The sequence below is a fragment of the Ptiloglossa arizonensis genome, chromosome 13 (assembly GCF_051014685.1).
Source record: "Ptiloglossa arizonensis isolate GNS036 chromosome 13, iyPtiAriz1_principal, whole genome shotgun sequence".
Lineage (NCBI taxonomy): Eukaryota > Metazoa > Arthropoda > Insecta > Hymenoptera > Colletidae > Ptiloglossa > Ptiloglossa arizonensis.
Window position 1 is genome coordinate 2,610,616 of NC_135060.1, and position 22,410 is coordinate 2,633,025.

At 41.6% G+C, this 22,410-nt stretch overlaps 1 protein-coding gene across 8 annotated transcripts in view; it reads left to right on the top strand.

Annotated features, from left to right (window-relative positions):
- The first annotated feature begins 8,249 nt into the window (after positions 1 to 8,249).
- LOC143153767 (CUGBP Elav-like family member 1-A) overlaps positions 8,250 to 22,410 on the top strand; it is a 529,867-nt gene continuing 515,706 nt past the window's right edge. For all 8 annotated transcript variants that reach the window (XM_076325287.1, XM_076325289.1, XM_076325292.1 and 5 more), the window contains exon 1: positions 8,250 to 8,694. The gene's annotated coding sequence lies outside the window, so the exon portion shown is untranslated. The remainder of the gene's footprint in view (positions 8,695 to 22,410) is intronic.

Below are 22,410 nucleotides of genomic sequence, written 5' to 3' on the forward strand. Positions count from 1 at the left end.
TTAAGCAAGGTAAGTGATATTTTTCAGTTAAAAAAGAATATATAAAACTTCGCGTACTGCGCAATCTGTTTGTCGAATATGATAAAGGAGAATGCGATACGCAGACTGCTGCGAATACCAACAAAATCTATGGTGGCATTCGTTCCGAAGCTGGAACAACTTTTTGAGAAACAAAAATTTCACAAACAGCAGAAATGTTCAATAGTGTGTACTCGTTATTTCGTACAATAGCATTTCCAACAATATCGTTATTCAAGATTTCACGTGTCAAGCAGCGTCCAGAAGAACACCGGTTTGAAAATTTCTAAATCCTCGGCTCGAAGAATTTACCCGTGTAGATATTTCGGCCAATGACAGGATCTTGCGACGCGTTGAAGAAATATCGGCAACGGTCGATTTTTCCACGGTTAGACGTTTCTGAATTCTACTCATTGTACACCGGAAACTCTAATTCCCCAGGGCTAATCTCCGCGCCACTCCTCGAAGCGAACTTCTAAAAAGTTCCACTCGAAGCGGTAACTTTCCCGTCAGCGGCACGCTCCTGGGGGTTAAAAAGACTCGTGCGAGGGATGACGTGCGATCGACAGAATTCCGCTGGAAACTTGTACCCGCGGTCGTAGAATCGATACTTGGAAAAATATTACTTTGTACGATGCATCGTTCCAAGTTTCTATTTCTATTTTCACTCGGTTCCGTGGCGTCCCGTATTTATCCACTTCTTCGTTTCACGTTCTGCTCGATCGGGAGTTTTTATCGTAAACGAATCCTTACTTAAATTTGTGCGAGTTAATTAACGAATTAAAATAGCGTCCGTACCAAAGAACATCGCGAAAAAAATAGTGTACGAAGAGGGTGTACGATTACTGGGTTGTTCGATAAATTTTGTCGTTCGATAAAACTTATCGAACAACCTATTGTAAATATTTGCGAAACGAGTTTTGCTCGAGTCTTGTCTTATCGTTACAATTCGAACAACGATGAATCGACGCTTACGAGATGCAAAGTATATCACAAAATAATTTCTAAAGCCCATCGTAAATAAAAACGAAATCTAATCAACGTGAAATAATTGCACCGACCCGGAAAACCTTTACAGCTAACGTATATATAACTGTGCAACTTTGCAACACGATATCATATTCTCCGAAGGCCCATCGCTTTCGTAGAAGTATCAAATATGTATCGATACTTTCGTAGAAGTATCAAACATGTATCGCTACTTTCGCGAAGTATCAAATATATCGAAATTTTGTTCGATGTTATCAGGTAATACTTAAGCGCCGAGTTTGAAAATTTGTAACTAATACATTTTTAATTATTATCGGCTAACATTCAGCCACCGAGTTTGAAAATTTGCAAATAATACACTTTTTGTTATTATCGGGTAATACTTAGCTGCTACAAACGCATTTTTAATTATTATCGGCCAACATTCAGCCACCGAGTTCGAAAATTTGCAAATAATACACTTTTTGTTATTATCGGGTAATACTTAGCTGCTGCAAACGCATTTTTAATTATTATCGGCCAACATTCGACCACCGAGTTCGAAAATTTGCAAATAATACACCTTTTATTATTATCGGGTAATACTTAGCTGCTACAAATGCATTTTTAATTTTTATTCAGCCACCGAGTTTGAAAATTTGCAAATAATACCCTTTTTATTATTATCGGGTAATACTTAACTGGTACAGACGCACTCCCGTTACGAGTACCGAACGCATTCACTGTGTCAACGTATTCGCGATCGCTGTAATGGGATACTATTACAATTCAACCGATGCGAACGGACTGACAATACGAGTAGCGGTAGCCGTACAGTGGAAGACGGAATGTAAATATTACGGAGGACAACGAATAAAAAAGTCTAAACGAAAATGGGCGTGCTACAATTTCCAAACACGCTTTTCTCGACACTTGGAACGGAAAAATGTTATTCTTTTTTTTCGACTCATTTTCCCACATAAAATCACCACCTGTCCCATGGTACCACTGTGCGGTAACACCCTGTAGAAATTTTCTTCGACCACCACATGTTTTATATCACTCGATAATAAATTATAATTCACCAGCTGGTATCGATATTACCATCTAAGTGCCATTTCTCTAATTACATTGAACGGAAGAAAAAATGTTTAGTCGATACACGATCGTGGATCAACCCTTCTCGAAGTACAGAGAGGTTTTCCGTTCGAGTAATGTAAATTATTCGAGCGTGTCTATTCGTTTCTTATGGAAGGAAAACGGAGAATTATCTTATCGCGTTGCTTCGACGCGTAAATATTTATTTGATCCGGTCGCTCGACTCGTTGATCGGTGTCGGTATACATACGATACGCGAGAGTATCAGTTCGCTAGATACGGTGCTCGAAGTGTCATCAATAATGGTGAATCGCTATTCTAACGCGAAGATGGCGGGCATGAATTTTATGTATGGTCGTGCTAATGGAAATGTTTCAGTCGGGCGTCGTTTGTACGCGGAGAAATATTCAAGCCACATATAGTAATACCGGCCCATAAATTTTTTAAAACGTTTCACCAACGCCTCCGCGAAGTTGGTTCCTTTGCAGCCAGTTTTAGGAGCTGCGAGAAATCCAAGATTCGTTTTTACCTCCGATGTGAAAACTCGCGGTCCAAATGGAGCGAAAAACAAAAAAAGAAGCGTCGTTATCGATGCTTCTGGGTCCGTTCGATTATCGCGGATGAACGATGCTTCTTCAACGGATCTCTGCAAAATGTGTTAAAAATTTAATCTTCGTGGCTGGCGTTTAATTTGCCGACGAAATTTAATTTGTCAGAGATAGAGTTATCGACTTTCGCAACACTCGTACAATACGAACGGACAATCTCTGGGTTATTATTGTATCGGAACACCGATTTCTTCTAAACGTCTGGATAGACATTTCGGTTTACCGACTAATAGGACCATTTATTATTTCAAACGATACAACGGATGCAGCTCACTGCTACTTTTTAGAGATCGATTTACCGACACTTTTACAATATACGATGATCTCAGCACGGGGAGTTCGTTTAGCTCGTTTTAAATTTACTGCCAAGTAGTGTCTGGACCAAGTTTATGTTGAAGAATGGTTAGGTCGAGGAGGTCCAGACGCCTAGTCTTCTCGATCTTCCGATTTAAAAACCGCAGACTATTCTGCAGGGATATTTAAAATGTTCAGCGTACTCGTCTTCGATAAATAGAGATGTTTGTTGATCGGCGGTAACGGCTACGAAGTGTCTGCCCGGAGGTTCAAAATAGAGCAGGAATTTTTTCAACAAATTTTTAACGAAAGTATTTCGTATTTCCTATTCCACAATATGTAGAATACTTCTTATATTGGACACAGTCCACATTAACGTAACAAAAATAATTGTAATTCTTTCGAATTCGATTCCCCTTCTTTGATCGTTTACTTTTCGCGAAATATTTTCTTTCTTTTTATTTATAGAATTATGTATCTTTTCTCTTCCTTTCTTCTGTACCTTGTAACACAACGCTATACTCTTTTCAATTACTATCGAAGAGAATTCGAAACACGAGGTCGAAACGTTGAAATTATTAATAAATATATGTAAACGCGTGGTTGTGTCAAGTTACGTGACTCTTTAAATTGTACTTACATCCTGCAAGCATTTATCACCGAACAGACTAACAAGTATTGGTTCTTGAAATCGACCTCTTTTATCTCGAGCTGAGATCCAGGAAAATGAACGAGATACTATACACCAGAAGTGAATGCATCGGCCAGCGAGTTTCGAATTACAAGCGCTCGAGCATCGAACTTCAAAACGATACTGCACGCGTATCGATGTGACAACCGCTAGTGTAAACTAAAAACTTTCATCGATCTGTCCGTGCAAAAGTATTTATCAACGCGTTAACGAGATTCTCTCGGTGAAAATGAGACCGAACACGACCCAGTTCGGATTATTTTTGCTCCTACGTTTTTGGAAAATTTCAAAAAAAAAAACGAAAACGAAACGACTTACCGAAGAATCCAATATTAGGGTACAAGATGCCTAGCGATCGCTACGGGACCAACGTTTGCAGTCGCGTGTCGCGTAGTCGTGTTACATTATACGCAAAACGCGAAGGAATCGGTAACCACAGTCCGCTCATTTATTTTCACCGTCGGTGTACTAAATTTGGCGCGGTTTGATAGTTCGACTGCTCGTTCGAGTCGTCCAAAGAGCGCAAAAGCTGAGGTACACAGCTCGCGTGTATCGTTCGTATCCCGGTTCCGTGTATCGTTTCAACAAACCTGTCCGCGACGAAATAATTCTGCGTAATTTTGAGTCGCGTTCCTCCGTTAAACGGTTTCCCGATTTCCTTCCGTCGTGGAAACGATTCCGCGAACACGCAACGAAAATCTAACGCGAACGCCGCGCGTAATAGATCGTCGATACGGCCGGCATCGTTATTTACGCGCACGATCGACCCTGGGATTATCACTCGTAATTGTATTTACGAGTGGTAATAATATAGTAAGTCATAGATGGACTGTAACTGGCGGTAATTAGAGTCGGCCAATTCCAGGACACACGATGCATCGATATCGCCGCAGGACACGCTTCCGCAACAAATTTTCCGCGTTGCCCGCCGACTAATTACTTTCGCAGACGTTCCCCGTGGAAAATAATTGGGACGATCAAGATTGGCGGATAGGGGCCTCGAAATTCGAGATACCCGATCGATCCAACCGGCTGGAATTTCACGCACGCGAGTTCCTTTGCACGTGGATCTTCCGACATGTCCGAGCAATCGATACAATTACAGTTATCAAGGGCCAATTATCGTCGTCATTTAACGCATTACATCGACGAATGCGCGGGTTTCGTTCATCGAATTCTTCCTTGCACACTGTACACGGTGATTCGGTACCGGGTCCCCGCGATACGGTAAATGTGCGATTAATTGGCGTTGAAACGTTGAATTCGATGAACATTTTAAATCGAACCTGCGTACTACAACCTTTACGAACTTCCGCGATTGTGATTTGGAAAAATAACTAACCGAATCGGCCAACCCGTTGTCCGTGATACGAAATAACGTTCGAACGGGGAAAATTATTTTATCGCCTTTTGATACCTAGCGTATTTCGTTTTGTTTCACGGAGCATTGGTAAACAGGATTTTTTCGTTACGCAAGAGTTCGCGTCGATGTAACGGTTATCTATTGTATCGAACATTTTTATGCGAAAAGAATTTTTCCAAATTCGAAGTTTAACAAGTTTTATTTTGTGCAACATTGTTGTAAAGGTGGCGATAATCGAGATACGGTACACTTTGTGGTTCGTGCCTTCCGCAAGTCTCCTTTCTGGTAAGAATTTTACAATTTCGGGTAGTGTCGGTTTTAAGTCAGATATTCTCTTATAAGTTGACAATCTATTCGTTGTTTAAATACATTCACCGAACCACTTTTTAACACTGTATCGTGATTCCTTTCGAACGATTATCGCGAAGGTATAGATACAGGACGAGATTTACAATTAAATATTGCGTGTATTTATCGAGCGATATAAAAAAACGGAATGTTTTCGAAAAATTAGTGCCATCGGTTGAGAACAGGCGCCGCGTGGTGCGCAAACTAGGTGCGCGAGAGACTATTCTCCGTCGACAACCGCATGGTGCAATCCCGCGCATCTAGTTTGCACACCACGCGGCACCTGTTCTCAACTGGCGGCACTGGTTTTTCGAAAATATCGAGACAGGTTTTGCGTAGCCGATTATACGTCGATCGACCCCCAAACTAACCGAAAATCTCTAGAAATCGGTACGGTAAAATGCAAAAGAGAAACATCTGAAATGGGATAAAATTGCGTAGGCATGTTAACCTATAAAGCGGCAGTCCCGAAAGGGTTAGAACGTTTCTCTATACGTCCAACCTGATTGTCTAAACGCCAAATTTTGAGGAAATAAATTATTTTTGATACACAGGAAGCTGGAAATTTTATACACGATATTCTTAAATAGTTTCGATCCACTCGATCTCGAAAAACCTGGTTTCTCGATTCGCTTTCTTTTCGCGCAAACTTTCTACGAGACACACGTATACATTCGTGTTTGCACGTTTTATAAGTATCCTGCTCCAAATTTGAGGAAATTAATACGCAAAAGAAAGGTGTTCGAGTTCCACGCGGGAGGAGGTTCGTTTTCGCGAATTCGACGAATTTTTTGCGTAGATTTTTAAATCGTGGAGATAGCGTTCGACGTAGGGTTCGGTGAGGATACTTTTTCCATTTGCTCGGGAATTGTTTCTTATCGAACAATATGGATTAGCCGGAGAACTATCGGGGAGGCGTTCCACGCGTGATACCTGTAAATCCGTTTTGTCCAACGGACAACGCCACCTAGTAACGGCATTGTCGCTCGAAAATTGCACCAAAGGCGATGCCGGTAGAAACCGGGCATCCAGGAGCACGGATGCATTAAACTAGCGAACTTGCGACAGTCGTGACAAATGGCTCTCGCGGCCATTCGCGTGAGTATACTAACATCATAATGAAACTCATTCTACCGAAACCGTCGCGCTGCATAATTAGAGTTCTTTGTAGCTTCCCGCTGCGCAATCATTCTTAAACTCTCGCGAACTATTTGTGGTGATTGCAACAGTTCACGGGGAAGAAGTTGCCCGGTGTCGTACAGTATCGGAACGTTCGAGTAATTTACAATTAGTAATAGCCGAATGCAACTAGGTCACACGTGGCTGACAATGTCAACAACGCGGTGCTTATTTATACCGTTGCAGACGATGGAAACTACACCTTATCCGCGAACCACCAACCGTTATTTTATTACGTAACGCACTTCCCAACGAATAAAGGGATAATAACGTCTTTGGCTTGTTTTCTCCTCTTTAGGGATTAACCGTGAACACGACTTTCGGCGGGTTTCGCTAATCGATGGGGATGCTTTTTATAAGCGTAAAAGTTTACCGTACACCGGGTCGATCTAAGTATCTTTGTTTCGTTGGAATTGGTCGTACTCTGTTATTGGACTAATTATACTTTGTTGGACGATTCGTTTGCGAAGATACACGTTACGCACTCGCATAGAATTTTATATCAGTATAAGTTACCGAAGACGAGCCCAATATTGAAACGAGAAAGTTTGATTGAAACAAAGAATTATTTTCAAAGTTATTTCACGAATATTTTTAAGCAATGTAAGCGAAGTGAGTAATCATATTACTATTTGAAACGGTATGTGCTATAAATAAGCTTATATCTGAATGCGATCAACTACCAGAAGTACCGACAACGGTAATAGAATTGTGTAACAAGTTACGACATTTAGACCCGAGTTAGACAAACGTTTGTCACGCTACGTTTCTGCCATAACGAATGGAACCGTTAATTGCTAAACAATGTACGCATTCGTACGAGACAAACCCTCGCTTAACTCGCGTCGTAGAAACGCGAGATAAACGATGACGTCTTGTCCATATTTTTTCCTACACTTCCTCGGATAGAGTTTATTTTTAGTTTGCAAACATTCGGTGTAAAGGTTTAAGTGCACGGCCATTGTATTCTTTTCGAAATCATCATCGAGAATATGCGAAAGAAATGCCATGTGCCATTTTAATAAACGAAGGTGCAACCCGAAGGTGAACGACAAAACTTATGTATTGTACTGTTCGATAAGTTTTATCGAACGACAAAATGTAGTATTGTAGTACTGTAGTACTGTGAATGTTCAACGTAGTACTGTTCGATAAGTTTTCTCGAACGACCAATTACATTGCAACGTAAATCCACGTACTTGTTGAAACCTGCTCGGTTCCATGAGCCTAAAATTTCAACGAAAAAGCAATCGCCGTCGTTTTCACGGTAGAACACGGTCCTCGATCCCAGGTACGAGCGCGTTAAGCGTTGCAATTGTTGTTCCCGACAGGGTCAGGAATCGTGATCGTCGTCCGGGCGTCATAGTACGCGTTCTGTCGCGGGGGCGCAACCCCGCGGCGTGTCAGCTCGCGATAGCAAGTAGAAGGTGAACGACGCGAGGCGTCGTGTCGCGTCGCGGGTAGGCGCGGCGTGGCGCGGTGTGGCGTGGCGCGGCGTGGCGCGGCGCGACGCGACTCAGCAAGGCAGAAGAGACAGAGAAAACGAAACGAACGAGAAGTCAGAGGGGGTGGTGAGCGTCGGTGGCGCCTCCGCGGTCCGTTGGTGGGGGATCGTGGCAGCAGGGGCGGACAGACGCGACGCGGCGAACCCGTCTCTCCTCAGTCGACGTCAAGCCGTCGCGACGCGTGCGTATTCTCTTTTGCCGGTTTCACGAACCTCACGAGACTCGCGTGTCCCGCAGAAGCGTGACTCGTCGTCCGTGTTCGGCCACCTGTTCGCTCCAGGAAAGCCGACCGGGAGCAAACGCGAACAATCGGTAACCGCCCCCTGCCCCTAGACCCCCGTGACAACGCGAATCGTACCCCGTTACGAACCGGGGGACGCTCGTGATTTTCGAGCGAGTTCGCGCGTGACTTCATCGCGGCGGTGATAACGCGCCGTACCCGGTTACCTGTGCCGTTCCTCCTCGCGATCTCGCGATATGTTCGTCGCCGGCTAACTCGGTGGAGTAGTGTGCGAGTAATCGAGGGTAGTCACGGGTGTGAGGAGTCTGTGCCCTCGTGGTAACCGAGGGAATCTCTCTGGTGATTATCAGTGCGAAACACCTTTGGATTATGACCGTTGGGTAGGTATCGAAGCGTAATTACGATCGTTGCTGGTGCGAGCCGAAGGGGTTGAAGTCGTTCCGTCTACCACTGACCGCGAAGTGTCGCGGATACGAGTGCCGACACCGCGGAAAATACAACGCGTTCGTAACGCGTACGCGACAACCGTGATCATCGGGTTCGTCCCGAAATTCTCACGTCCCACATTGTCCGACGTCGGTGTTGTTAACCACGGTTTGTTGACAGAGTCGACGCTCGCTCGCCTCGCGAACGCGTACCGAAAATTTCCGAGGATAAACACGGCTCGACGATGCCCGAGACGAACGAAAACGTTTCTTCCGCGACTGGACGATCGAGCGATGCTTACTCGCGAGGTGATTGACAAGTTGCCAGAAGTTTCGCAACTCTGGAACTCACCGTCGAAATTCTCCCGGTAGGCTTACACGGCCGGGGGGTTTAACCGATTAATATTCCGCGTTTGGGATTCGGCGAGAAGCGCGTTAATATTTCAACGGTGTTCGTTTCGCCTTTGAAGGAGGCCCGCGTCTGGTGTCTCGAGTGATCACGAACCGCGAAACGGTTCCTCGGAGTTCTAATCGCGAGTTCGGTCGCGCGGCTCCGATCCGATCTCGTTGAAATTTAAACGGGTTACAGGCAAAGAAGGTGCGGGGACTTGGTGTCTTTCGCGATACGACGCGACCGAACGGTTTCCCCCCGCGTTGCGATTATTTAACGCGTTAAACGCCACGGTGGTCCCCGGGGACTGCCGCTCCGAAGTTACAACGATTCTCCGAAGCGCTCGCAACACTCGAACTCTAATACTCGCGAACCTTTGAATATCACTGCTCTCGTTATCGATGCTATAGTGTAACAAGTACATCGACGAATAATCGAATATTTCAATTTTTTTGAAGTTCGAGTTGGAGCGAATATCGGGGACACCCTCGAGTACAGAGAACCGGCGCGATGTTTAACGCGTTAAGTGCATTCGAGGTGTATCCACGTTGAATAGGAACGCGTACAGTGTTCCTCGTACAAACGATTCGGGGCTTGGTAAAATGAACGCGGAGTCGTTGGTACGAACAACAAACGGTTCTCCTTGAACGTTCCAGGGTGTTTCGTTTCGCGAACGTTCGGTCCCGCGGTCCCGATTGGTTCGCGTAATGCGCGTTAACGAGGCGGTTTCAAACGCATAATGCTCGCCGCGCGCTCGTTCGCGTCGACATCGCCGTTGGCCTCCTCACCTTGACGTTGCTACGGGGCTTTCGCAATTTAACCCGGCAATGTGCCGTGTCGCGTGTCACGTGTGCACCACCGTACTTTTATCGCTCGTTACTTTTTCGATATCGATTCGCGCGCGACGTTCATTATCGACCCCGCGCGTTCAATATCGACCGGCCGCTTCTGTAAACGACGCTTCGCGCCGCGTCCTTGGGACCGCGTACCAACGACACAGTTGAACGTATTGCGTGCAGTTGAACCAGTTATCGATATTATTAGATCGCGTACGTACCGTCGATTCGGACGTTTCCGATACAGCCGTCGTCGTCGTCGATGTCGTTGTCGTCGTCGTCGTCGTCGCCGCTAAAATTCGTCAACGTTTGCGTCACGCTCGAACTCTCCGCTGTTTTGTCGTTTGTTTCATTTGGCAGCGCGCACGCCGTCTCGTTAGCCTTGTTCTTCTTGCACAACTGTATCGATCGTACGATATCGTTCGCGCGACACTCGTAGAAAACGATCGTCTTCGGATGTACACGGTGTCCCATCGGAAACCGGACTCGTTTGCTATTCGGAGTAACGGGGAAACGCGTCGTTTGGAAAAGTTTTCGCGCTCGAAACTTCTCGGCATCCCTCTTCGGTCTTTCTACGAACGTTTTCGCCTACGATTGGACTTGTTTCTTTGAACATTTTTTCTCCAACGTATTTAGAAAAAAAAAAGTTACTCGAGTACGGTGTTAATATTATTAATATACTAATAATACAATATTCTCGTTCTATATACGAATGGGTCTCTTCCGAAACGGAATTGTTCGGTTGTCTCGTATAATATATAAATAAAATAGAAATAAATTAATGTACGATTAATACGCAGCAATAAAATTTTCGATGAAACGTTCGTGTATCCGCGATAAAGGGTTCGTTTAATTTAAAGATCGAAAGACGCTCGAAACTTTCAAGAGACAGTGTATGTAACTTCAAAGGCGCCATAATACGCAAAGGCAATAAATTTTTTACGGTTGGAAGCGTAGAGAAGATTTGTAGGTATATTTTTTTTTTATCGAAAGTTTGTTTTTTAAATAGAACGCTTTATGGCAGAAATTATTACGACGATAATCAAAGTATCGAAGTATATCCATCGTAAATGATATCTTTCAAACAATTTGAAAGATATTGGTATATATAATTCATAGTACGTGCATAGTAATTAACAGTTGGATGAACTTTTACGCTGGAAATAAGTCGATAAATATCATTGTACATTAATGCTCGAATAACTCGAGGTGCGCGAAAAATATTTTTTTACCACGTTCTGTTCAAGAATATATGAAAAAAGAAACGGAATAGATTTTCAAATTTACTTTACGCCTCCATTCGCGAAAAGAAACTATTTTCATCGCGTTACGTTCTCCTTGAAACCATACGACTTTTGTAAGCAAACCTTCTTCCTATCGTTTAAAGTAGAGAAAATATTTACTATATTTACAATACCTTTTCACTTGTCGCTGGACGACTTCTCTCGTTTGCAATTATTACGGGAAAGGTACCATTTTCTTATTTTAGGCCAAGGTTAAGGCTCGAGTCTACTATCCGATTAGGCTGGCAAACGAGATACACCGAATATTAACGAAATGGAGTAGCGAGCGCGTGGCCCAAACTCCGAAACGATATCGCGCGCAAATCGATGCCTCGATCGATGCTACTCGATAAAAATTTATATATTTTTCATTGTATCATCGTGAGAGTATCACCGATAGACTGGCGAATTTTTCTCGCCGAAAACGAATCGAAATTCTTTCTAGTTCGTTTTACTTTTGAAAAGAACTTTTATGAATTATTTTTTAACATCTTTCGATCGCGTATAATTAAAGAGAGGTCGATTTATTTTTATCGAGAAACCCTTGCCAATATTCTGATAAAGGCAACGACAAATATAAAAATTTCTACGCGAGTCTAACGATCTTCGACATCCTTTTCCTAACCGAGCACCCTGTATAGTGCAGACCACACTTATTCGAATGGTAAAGAATTCTAATTTTACTCCAGCGATATATCATTTGGGAGAACAGCTTTATTCTCGAAAGTTGGATGTATCTGCTTCGACATTGCGAAAATATTAAACGGAACGAGAACTGTTCAAAGTTTGCTCGAAGATTGTTAGTTAGGACAGGTGCGTTCTCTCGCGTGCCGTTGATATCGGTTACCGATCGATTTTGTATCGTGCTTATTGCGAACTTGATAAAAATTGCGAAAATTGTTATTACTCTGTAATAAAACGTATCGCGTATAATGGAATTATGTTTCATTGACAGTTATTACAGATGATTCTTTACGGTCGAAGAAGTAATTTCTTTCTCTGTTACCTTCTTACTTGAGTTATTATCGAGTTTTGTATTACTGTTTGCAGTCCTCGGTTCGAATTACGTAACATTAAATAGTGGAAATTGATAATAAAATCTTTGTTCTTAGTTACACATAGTGTCTCGAACGATTATAAACGTTACCTGTGCGTTTCGAGTTTAAGAAACGCAAACTGTCTTCAAATATTCGATAGTTTCGAGCGCGATATAAAATTTTTTTTCAATTGTTTCGTTATCATTGATCATTCGAACGGGAGTTGCGATTGAATCGTAAAATTATAAAAAATTTCATATATGGAACCGTACGAAAGTACTGGTTATTGTTATACCTGCATTTCCCGGTATGCTTTGCGTCCGATATTCCCCGATGTGTGTAAATAAACAGTGCACAAACCAATATTACACGTATTAAGTTCGCTCGTAGCTTGTCCGTAACTTAAGTATTGGGAATCCATATCATCGGATTTAAAAAACAATGATGACCTTAAGAGTTCAGAAGCGATGGCCTCGAAGCAATTGATCTTTCTATTGTATTATACTTTCTCGTTCGTAACTGAACAACTTTCGTTCGTATTACTTTCTTCGTAAATATCGATGTACCTTGAATACAATGAGAAAGAATCAAAGATTTCGCTGCTATAAATACAACATTAATTTACATCGCATTAGCTGGAGATTAATTTACGAAACGTGTATATTTACGTAATCCGCGCACTGTGTATTGGTACGTGTAATTGTTCTTGGGCGTTTAAGAACGATCATACGAATGAAATTTTGAACGAAAGAATACGGATAGCGTTAAAAAATTAAAAATGGTCTTGGTAAAAAAATATTTGATCGATACAAGTAGTTAACTTTCAAAGTTTGAATATATTTTACTTTATCGATTATATTCTTTCTTAATTACCACTCTTCCCCTAACTATTTCGTTAACCCGTACTATTATTTTGTCAAAATGATAAAAATTGCTCGTCACTAAAGACGACGACTTTTCGAACAAGTATTCTTCCTCGAAACTGTACGATACATTTTGATTCGAGTGGAAAATTTAATTATTTACTTTGTTCGATGCTCTATAAGCAAATATTGAAGTTAAATATTGAAAACTGGGTATCCACGAAAGAGTGTATGTGTTTCGAACAGAGTCGAGTGCTTGACCCTGGTGCGTTACTCGGGTCTTTCTCGACCCGTGAAGTATATAAAACTGCTCCGTTCCAGATGAATTTTACGACTTAAAGGATTTCCTCGAGGCAGCAAAGAAGCCTCGAGTGCAAACGGTTACTAAAACTTTCCGCGTACGGAAATTCGGCCCGTGGCGGTGATTCGGGACGCGTGAACGGTAATTCGACGCCTCGTTTCTTCCGTTCGCGCGTATGAAATAGAAAAAAGAAAAAGAAAAGAAAAGAAAAGAAAAGAAAAGAAGAAAAAAGTAAAAGAATCGCGGCACATCTCGTCGAATGTAGACGTAGGTGGTCGGGTTGAACGCGAGGAGTCCGCGTCTTTGTTCCGATCGGCACGTCCGTTGACGCGGCACGTGAGTCTCGTGCCAAAATCGGTGAACGAGAGACGCAACAAATCGGCATCGTGGTATCTATCCGGGCGCGTACCGCGCGGCGTTGGTACCGGTGTTCTCGATGGTGAGAAACGATACGGCAAAGTGGAACCGAATTGTCTTTCGTGGGAGCTTTTGACCGAGAGCACGGTCGAAGGCCGGCCCGGCCAGAAAAGCAACGACGTGCTCGTATGGCAGGCGGGCAGGCGGGCGGGCAGGCAGGGCCCTCGGAGACACGAGCGTTTTCCCTGCTTTACAGTGCCGGGCACGAACTCGACGAGGTTTCTGTATTAGTGAAACAGCGCGAGAAACAAGTGGCGCTGACTCTTGCGGCCTCTTCCACGAGTTTCCTTTCTTTCGAGTCCCTTCGCGTGCGAGCTCTCCTTTTGAGTTTGCCGTAGGTCGTTATCGCGAGGCACGCCCCGCATCATCGAACGCCCCGTACGTACGTGTGTCGTTCTTTTCGCTAACACGATCGCCCGAGTTCCGTTCCCGATCCTCGTCCTTAATTAGAACGTTTTACCGCGCACGGCCACTTCGTTTAACCGCGACAGCGCCACCAAGGTTACCGTTTCGCAATTCTTATCAGACGTTAGCGTTATTCGCTCACCAATAACGATTACGTACATCGAGAACCAACCAGTGGAAACTGAACGCGTCACGTTCCAAACGATACGAGATTCTCGGCGAAACGCGCCGCGCCGCGCCGCGTCGCGACGCGACGCTCGATCGAGGCGAGACACCGTTCGCGGACGTTTTATCTACGACTCGATGCCCTTTCGTTTTTTTAAACGGAATTTTATAAACACTCGCGGCGAGCGGGAATCACAACTTCTCCGGCGAATCGAGAGATCTTAATAGGTCGCTCGATAAGTTTCGTCGTTCGATAACAAATTGAGTTACTTGATTCGTTGTTTTAATTTTATAAAAATTGTACTACTGTTTTGGAAACCTGCGCGAAGTTTCGCGTAGATCGGTCGACTCCATCGTATATTTGCAGTTGTTCAAAGTTGAAGTGTCATAGTATTTTTTTGCGATGGAGGACAGAACTTATCGTACAACCTAGTATGTTGAGTCGAGGGAACGTGTTTTAGTTATTTTTACGTATTTTTTTTGGCAGAAACGGGCCTAACGAATGATTGTTGCAACATCGATGAGCGTAATAATTAAAGAAAGGTAAACAAGTAGTAATTTCTTTAGAAAAGAACAATCGTTGGTAGTAGTTTTCTACGGAGTTGAAAGCAATGGATGTGTATTCGGAATCTTTTACGTACAACAAAATCATCTTCCGAGCATAAACGTTTTTTTTTATTACGGATAACCTAGGGAAAAAGTTAGGAAGTACTCCTTCTTTCGGAACAACGTTTTATAATGGGAAATATAATAGGGAATATAATACACAAGAATGTGCTCCAATGTTGGTGAAATAGAACGCGTATATTGAAAAAGATGACTAGCACCAAGCAGACGTAAAATGAAAGCATTTTATAAACGAATAATGTACTGGCAAAAAGATCTCGTGTTTTCTTGCGGGAATGAAAAACTGCACATCGTTATCTTAAAAGGTACGATATTCCATTGAAAGGAGTGTAAACGTATGCATAAATATATCATGCGTGCACAATAAAAGGAGGAAAATCTAAAAGTAGTGTGTTTTATTTACACTAATTTTTAATTACACGTACTTGATACTTGATGTAATTTCAAGTACACGTACTTGATACTTTGACACGTCTAGACATAAATATTTTTCCGCATTCGAAGATAAATTTGAAATTTTGAAATAATATTTCTGAATAGAATGATTAAGTTGCATGAAAACTTTCTGAAATAACGTACGTACGTAATTCCTAGAATGTACGTAATCGCTCCAATCTGACTGTACAATGCATACAATTATTACGACACCTGTGTCGTTAATATTTATATTGTGGATTGTTATCAAGGCAAAATTGGAAAGGTATATTCCGTAACACGTAAATAATTCTTAATATACGTATCACTTTTTTACCATTCTCTCCTTGCTCCACAAAAGCGCAATTGAAGTGAAAAAATAAATTTTATTTCAACGGTTTACTCGAGACCACGTATCACGTTATCGACGAAAGATTTTCCATTGTCAACAATTATGTCCCACAATTATGCAACTCGAGGAATGTAATTATTCGCTAACGATACTTCAGTGCCATCGTGGTGATACTACATAAACAACTCACAGGAAAACGTGTTCCTTTCTATATAATTGATTCAAGGTTTCACACTGATCCGTGAACAACCAGATTGTAAACATTCGTAGAGTTTCCGCTGTATCGACACACCGTATACGAATTTAACGATACAATGACGTTTGACTTTCTAAGTGAGAAATTTGTTCGTTTCGCTGCAATTCAAATTTGAAATGCAATTAGATCGATTGTTCAACTTAATCGCTTATTCGAGTATAACAAAGCAATCAAATTCGAATATGAATAATTTATTTATGGAAATGAATGTAAAATCACCGCGTCGCATTATTTTAAAAAAGGCTTATTTTCGAACCCTTACGATGATTGTATTTGTAACGTGTATATTCCATAGTGACGAGTTATCTCGTTCTTCGCTTTCGCAATTAATCAATACTAATAGCCCAGTCGTGGACAAATTAGCCCGTTAATTGGTAATAGAATATCTGTTGTAATAGTACAGTAGAATCTCCAATACCCGAATGTTCTATTATTAGAACATGTTTCCCTTCGCAACGTTATTCGCTTTCCTAACAAAACAGATATACAAGCTGAATATCCGATGAAAATATTCTGTAGAGAACGACACGTCAATTTGTGGAAAAACGATCGATTAGCGACATTTAGAAAAATTGAATACTTAACTTTTCGATCATTTCAATCGCGTTGATTGTGTTCTAAATTTCAAAAATTCAATTATACGATTATACTTTACAGAACGTACCGTATCAATATATATACAGTGCTGGGACAATTTACATATGCTCTTTTGATATACATTTTTATAACACTGTATCCTTTTTGTAGAAAATTTCTATTTATAATCGACGAACGATTCGATACTGTAAAAATGACAAACGTTACCTCTGATAACAGCATTTTATTTACAACTCGATTCTTGTGCACTTATATGCCTGTTTCGTACGGTGCATCTGCACTCTCGTATTGTCCATACAATTGCACAATATTTCGTAACTTAAACGCTTGCATACGGAAAGTACGATGCAGAACAAAGTAAATAAGTTTGCTCGATCGTTACGCGTACAATAACGAACAAAAGAGCTCGATTGGAAAAGCACTGCGAACTCTTCTAGTTTCGTATCCTGCAACTTCGTACGTTTCGAAGTTCTTTGCAATTTCTTCGCGACAAGAAGAAGTGCGAGTTCTCTGACCGTTCGGTCAAAATATCGAACGGCTCGAAGATTCTCGAAAAGCGTTAGACCCGTGGCGGGAGTTCGAACGCCGATACCGAGACCTTGTCGCTCTAATAATAAAATAACGATACGGAGCGTTGCTGTCGGCTGTACACGTGGTTCTCTGTTGACTCTATTGATCGAGATTTTAGGATAACGGGAAATTATTTGGCGATTTAATAACGGTTGAATAGCGTTGAAAATAAATTGATCGGAAGGCTCGGAAGTTTTTCGCTCAGCTAGTTGCGCACGTATTCATAATTCGAGAGGAACGAACGTAGGCACACGTATGCGAGCAAACGTCCCGATCGGTGTGTTGTCGAACGGCTGGCAGGCACGTGCGCAACGGAAAAGCGTTTTCATATGGCTCCGTGGCACGTTCGTGAAAAAAAGACGGAGCCGCGAGTGGAACAGCCACCAGGGAGGGAGGGGGACTTCAAACGTAAAAGGATGGGAAAGATACACAGCTGCGAACAGGATCAATGGAGTAAGAGACGGAGCTACATTTTAATTAATATTGACATAAACGGGACAGGGACTCGCCCGCGTAACAAGTGCGACTGTTTTTCAACGCTCGAAATAGGCCACGCTTCTAGTTTTCTACGGAGCATTCAAGAAACGCTTCTTCGTCTCATTGTGTTTGCACACGTGCTTACGAATAACGTTTATCCGTTACCGAGCCACCGTTCCGTACGAGCGTTCGCACCTTTGGAATTACCTACACGAGACAATACCGTCTCGTTGTTGTTGCACGACACTGTGTACGAAAATTGTTCAACAACTTCCGAAATTACGGAACGGATTAAAGCAGGATTTCACGGACGCTGGAGACCGCTCCGAAATTTTACAGCAAACAGGAGAAACGCGTATCGAATTTAACTTCGGGCCCAAAGTGCGATGGTAATTGGTATCGGAGACCATCGGGGCATTAGCCCAGAGACGGAAACGAATCGTGCAAGAAAACGCTGGTTCGTCGACGATTGATCATTTTTCGTGGATACGTTGATAAATAGCGAGAATCGAATCGAGCTTAACCAGAGCCAAACTATGACAGTAATTGGCATCGAAGAGGATTGGTAAATTGATCCAGAGATAGAAACGGATCGTACAAGGAGACGACCCTTTTCTGGGTGATTGATCATTTTTCGTGGATATGTTGATAAATAGCGAAAATTAAATCGAGTCTAACCAGACTCGAACTATTATAATCAATGGTAAATTAATTCAGATAGGAACGAATGACGCAAGAAGACGACCCTTTAGCGAACGATTAATTTAAGGGAAAGAACAGAGAATGTTTGTCGTTGGTAACTTTGCGGTGTGTACCGTATTTTATTCGTGTGATTTGAATCGAATTCATCGAAGGTTACAAAGTAAATATGTTACGAGACAACGTGAACGATTCGGTGTGCTAATTAAAAAGCAGGAGAGATGTCCACTCTTTGCTGAAACGAAAGAAACGGTATCCTCGATAAAACGAGAGGATATTTTTTTATTTTCATACCAATAGATTGGAATGTTTCTTATTCCTGTACTCGCTTGGAAGAAAATGCGAAAAAGTCAATAACATTTTTGTCTCGCGTCTAGAATGTAAACAGTACTGTTAAATTTATCACGCCTCGTTTCTTTTTTTTCTTCTTCTTCCGATTAAAGTATTGAAATTTTATTTTCCCGATGAAGCTGTTCCGTGACGTTCGTTGTTTATCTCCCTCGTACCCGACACGCGTCAACGTATCGATCGTTCGAAAACAAATTCGAAGTAACGCAACCGATTGCTAAAAAATCACCGATAAACGCAAAGTGTACGATTAGTGCGCGAGAAAGAGAGAGAGAGAGAGAGAGAGAGAAAGCGAGGGAAAAACGTAAGCGACCGAGAAAGATATGTACAGAGAAGCAGCCGTGATTCATAGCCGACGAAAGAACAGCGTGTAAAGTACGATAACGCACGTAGGTAGGTCTGGCTCGGCTCCAAGACGGGCCGCGATCAAATCGAAGGTTTACAAGAAATGCTGACCGGTCTATAATCAAACGCGTAACGCTGATATCCAATCGTACCGCGGTTCGAATAAAAAAGGTCGTTAAGGCGAGTCGTTACGGTGGTGGTATGCAGATGTAAACGCGCGTTGTATCGGCTCGCGGCGGCGGTATTTAGAGTTTCGCGCGGCCTTTATTTATACGGTAAAGGCACACTTGAAAAAACAATAGCGCTATCTGAAAGCAAATTCTGAATACGAGCCAATAATGTGTATCGACGTGTGTCTACGAGCGCAATTGCATCGATACTAAAATTGGTCACGGATATCGGCATTGAGAAAACGCTTTGTGTTGCCCGTTTTATTGGAATGACCTTTGCTCGGCCACGTTTGGTAGGAGTTTACAACGATGGAAGAGTAATTGGGTATTATTCGTTGTGGAAATCCACTAGACTCTACGGGGCGTTCCATCGGAAATATACTATTCTCGATAGATTTTTTCATCTACTGGTCAGATTCTCGGCGACGTGTTCCCGTACGATTACCATCGGGAGGGAAATATATAACTGGTTGATCGATAAGTTTTGTCGTTCGATAAGAAACGGAGGTATTAGATTCGTCGTTTTAATTTTTTAAAGATGGTACCGTTCGATGAACGTGTGCGAAGTTTCGCGTAAATCTGTCGACTCGTTCGTATATTTGCAGTTAAAGTGTCATAGTATTTTTTTTACAATGGAAAAAACGACAAAACTTAACGAACAACCTAGTGTAACGTTCTTTAAATTCGTGTACAGTTATCTCATTGTATAGCTCGTTTTGTACGTAATTGAATAGAAGTTAAAAATAGATGCAACGAAGATGTGGCATTTGAGAGATGCACCAATGGAATAGAACGAAACAGCGAAAAATTGTTAAGGTTAAAATTTAAAGCGACTCGATCGTCCCGAAGTTCCCGATAATCTGTTTAATTTGTTGTTAGTGAATTTAATTCGTCCCGATCGATACGATCTAAATTAACGCAAAGTGGATTAAACTTTGAACAATTTTACACGTTGAAACGCTTCAATTCGTTCTTTTTCAAGACGTTGAATTATTTAAACTTGAAATTGTCGCGATTAAATAAGATATTAGTATCGCGTTTAGAAAATTGACTCGTATCTGTAAAGAAAGGAATTTTCTAGTATAATCGACTAAAGACTTACACTTACGGCTTACCACGGAATGCGTGCCAATGAAATTGTATAAATAAAAACGAACGTAACGATGTTTATATCCTCTGTTGAATCGACGGTAAGAACAATAATTTCAACGGAGGAGAACGTTGCAAAAAATACGTCTGTATCCACTGACGTTTATTTCGTCAATATTATCAAGATTATACATTTTTTTCGCGAGCACGTCTTGCGAGTTCTCGAGTATACAATTTCATGGTACGTCAATATCTCGTAAAAATGTAAAACTGAACAGACCAGAAGATTAAATAGATTTTCTTTAAAGTGGTGCTACAGAGACACAACGATTGCACTTAAATTCCTTTTTAAATTCCATTTCTTCGATAAAAAGGTTTTTACGGACCGTGAATATTCCTCCAAATTGTCTACTTTTTTTTAAACGATCTCCACTGTGCCAATTTCACGCGAAGAACTTTTAAACGGTCGAAACGTGTGTCGTACAGAATCGTTAAAAACAAGGACAGAAGACGTTGCCTTAGGCGCGATATTTGTTACTCGGTGAAGGAATATAGGTACGTATATATAGAAATTGGTGACGCATCGACCATTTACGGGAGAAGGACTCATTGAACAATCTTCTAATGACGAATACAAGGTGGAACCGTAGTAAATATATAATACTGATACTCCAATCCGGATCGATGGTGTTCTCGCGATAAAAATTCAACCAAATATGAATATATTTAAAGAATTCGTGATTAGATTAACGTAACCGGTGAAAAATACATTTATTTCAATAATATATTTTTAATATTATTATTCAAGGAAATGAATTTTGTTAAAATCTATTCTCGTAAATAGGTTTCTCGTTCCTAACTTCGAGGGCTGGTTTTCGATCTTTCGATTGTAGCGTTTGTCGATTCGGATACGCCTTGAATATTTTTTTGTAAAATCCGTCGAAATGTAGAATATGGTAAATTCTGCACTGTCGTCGTGTACGAGATAAATACGCCAGACGGTCAAGTGTTAATTGTATCTCACTCGGTCTCGGTATTTCTCACTCTCGTCTATTAAGGCGCACCTGTCATCGTCGCTCGAACTCGTTCTTTCTCTCACGGTACGCTCCACGCTCTGTCTTCCTCTCTCTGCGCCAATCAAACTATCAGTCACCCTGGTTTTCCTCGCGTCACGCAAATCGCTCGCTATTATTCCTCCGTAGCGATCTCTCTTCTTCTTTTTCTCGTTCTCGCTCTCCTTTCAGTCCAGTTACAGATACATAAGAATAATGCTCGACCGGTAAAATTCGGCAAAAATTTAGCTGTGCCACCAGCGATCCCAATACTAGAAAATCATCGGAACTTGTGAACAATAAGACTGCAATCGTTTATTTTCTAATTGATAGAATTAAAGTGGAAAATTTTTAAAGTCGTACGCGATAACTCTAGCATTTTCAAATCGTGCGGTAAATAAATGATAATTTATGATCTCTTTGTACAACAGTCACTTATTACAAAAGTATGAAATTAAAAAAATAAAAATACAATTTCGTAGCAGTCGATTATCACAGTGTATTCGATTGTGTACGAAACACTGGCACCGAAGTATAAATATACTTTGTAACAGAGCCGATAAAATTCTACCGTCGTAAAAAAATATCGTTGTCCGGGAAATTATCGATAAAGAGTGGGGGCACCTGAAATCGATAAACCTCGTTTCTGATCGCCAATTTGTTAATATTGAAAATTGAAGCAGTCTAAACCAGGCCTGTCCAATACAAATGGTTTTGGAGGTCGTATTCTATAATCAGAAACTTGTCATGGCATTGCACGAGTTTAGTAAAAAAAATATATATAAAAATTCGCGATGGTTTTTATTCGGTCGTGTTTTCCATTTGAGCCTGAAAAGGACAGATCGAACTAAAAATATAGATTCGAGGAAGTGAACTATTTCGAGAGTCTCGTATGAACGGAGTAATTTAAAAATAATTTTTATTACCTATAGAATTATTATTGAGCAGAAAACTATGGTATATTTTACATTGTCCTA